The following is a 2,623-nucleotide window of genomic DNA, read 5'->3' on the forward strand; positions in this document are numbered from 1 at the left end:
GCAAGTGTACTCACAGTATACTGCAAGCAACATTTTCAGTTGGCCTCCTACTGTGACATTAGTGATCCCATCAAACCTTCTGTTGGAATCTTAGCGTCCATTGCAGCCACATTAGGAGTGATAGTCAGTTAGCATGAATGGATTATACAGGGATCGATCAGTTTGTACCAGTTGGTAACTGGTAAAAAGAATGGGTTTGGCACACTTCTCATTATATTGTCAGATGCTGGTACTATGTTCTCGAATGTCTCAAGTCCCAGTCCTTGAAAGAAAAAGATATCATGAACCAATGCGTTTTGAAAAAATATGTAAAGAGAAGAACCTGGCCAAGCTTGGAGAAACAACTGTAAGGGGTATGCTGTGTTCTGGTAGTCACAAGACTACACAAGCCAAGCTGAATTCTCAAGACCGTAGAGGGGGAAGCAGAGACACAAGCAGCTTAGAAAAATGGTCCTGAGCCAATAGTAACTCATGTGTGAGGAATCATCTGGAATCACATTCAATGTCTGGTAATCAACTAGAGAGAAGTGGGGAAAGCACATTGGATATAACCACCAAATTATTATTTTTCTGAAAACAGAATTCCCAGTACAGAAAAATATAATGTCCTTTGAAACTATGTAGTAGGGAGAAGATAACACAAAACCCTAATTTTTCTTCTATTTTTAAAATTGGTGGTACTGTATAAAGTAAGTGATTTCATGATTTTTTCACAAATATATTGCCATCATTTGCTTAGGTAATTAAATCTTCATTAGAAATAGACTTTTAAGTGGACATATAACAAATATCCTACTGAATAGATCATCAATACTTAACCATTGGTCTTTTGTTAATACTAGATCACTGTTAATTTCTCACACATTGAAAATAAAATGATAATGAATACTTTATTTCATAAACTTTGATGATAAACATATATTTTTAAGAATATATTTCTAGATATTTAACTTTGGTGGCATAATATTTTACATTGATTATCACCTTGACAAGATCTAAAGTCATCTAAGAGATAAATCTGTGAGAATTTCTGGGAGGTTGTTTCTAGACTGTATTAATTTAAGGTGGGAGGCTTTCACAATTTCCACAGTGGAGTCCAAGAACCTAAGTTGGATCTTCAGGTCTACATGGCAAGGGTTCAGTGACGTCACTGATGCTAAATGTCTGTATTCAGAAAGAGCACCATAGACCTTTAAAACATAAACACATTTATTTAAATGTTATTTTATAGAAGTTTTGCCTGCGCATAAGTCTGTGCACCATGTGCATGCCTGGTACCCATGGAGGCCAGAAGAAGGATTAGATCCATGGAACTGGAGTTACAGAAAATCATGACCTGCTACACAGGTACTGGGAATCAATCTCAGGTCTTCTACAAGAGCAGTAATTGCTCTTAACCACTGAATCATCTTTCCGGCCCCTTACTGTTTCATTTATAGTTTCCTTCTTATTTCTAATCTAACTTGTGCTGGGCAATACTCTATTTAAAAATACTCTGGATTTGTAAAGTACAAAGGTGAAGATCAGAAATGAAGTACGATTCTAGAACATGCACTGTCCCCGCCAGCGGGGACCCAGTTATTCAGGGTCCTGAAGAGGCTTTCTACCTGTGGGCCAAAATGGGGGTGAAGAGAAGAAGGAGACCAAGCAAAAGTTCTGTTGTCAAGGTCTCGTTTATTGGGATGAACGTTTAGCTTTTAAGGCTTTTCAGGTAGGGGAGTGACCTTTGTGAAATATGAAGGAGGGGAGATGAGGGTATAGGCAGTGATAGCTGGAGGCAAAGAGGTCAGGCGATGAAGTCCAGGTGGTGGAGACACTGGTGTAGACTGAGGAGATAACTGGTATCTGCTCGAGCTGAGGCATCCCTTGAATGTTATCTTCCTGTGCCGTAAATTCATGGGAGAGGCTTTATCCAACAATCTTAAGACTTATGGCAGTCATCTTAGGGGTGAATATCTGTGGCCAAACAGCCCAGAGTCACCTAGTCACTTTGAGCCATGCAGTCAAAAAGCGGCTAGGCCCAAATCCAATATGGCTCCATGCAATGCACTGATGTTGACTCCTGTGGAGAAGACAAGCTGTACAGACGACAGACAATAGGTACCTCTGACAACCACGCGGAACTCAAGGAGAGAGCCATGTGAGACAGGTTTATAGCAGTAGTTCTCCACCTTCCTAACGCTGTGACCCTTTAACACAGCTCCTCACGCTGTGGTGACCCCAACCAGAAAGTGACTTGTGTTTCTATTTCACATCTGTAAATTTGCTACTGCTACAGAATTGTAATACAAATATCTGTGTTTTCTGAAGGTCTTAGGTGACTCCTGTAAGGCATTGAGACCAACAGGTTGAAAACTGCTGGCTTATAGAATACCTAGTTTTATTTCCAGCAATTGCACATTTAAAATCAGGAATGGATGTCGGCAGTTGACAGGCTGTAGGGATCACTTGAGCTCATGAGTTTAAGGTTAGCCTGGGCAACATAGCAGAATATCTCCTCACAATCTCAAGAGAGAGACCAAGGAAAGGGGAGATGGTAGGGGTAATGAGAATTTCAGAACCAATGTTTGTTGCAAGTGCAAGTTTTTAAACTTACATTATTTAAAAAAAAACTTCAGAAATT

This window comes from Rattus rattus, chromosome 1 (genome assembly GCF_011064425.1).
Source record: "Rattus rattus isolate New Zealand chromosome 1, Rrattus_CSIRO_v1, whole genome shotgun sequence".
Taxonomy (NCBI): domain Eukaryota; kingdom Metazoa; phylum Chordata; class Mammalia; order Rodentia; family Muridae; genus Rattus; species Rattus rattus.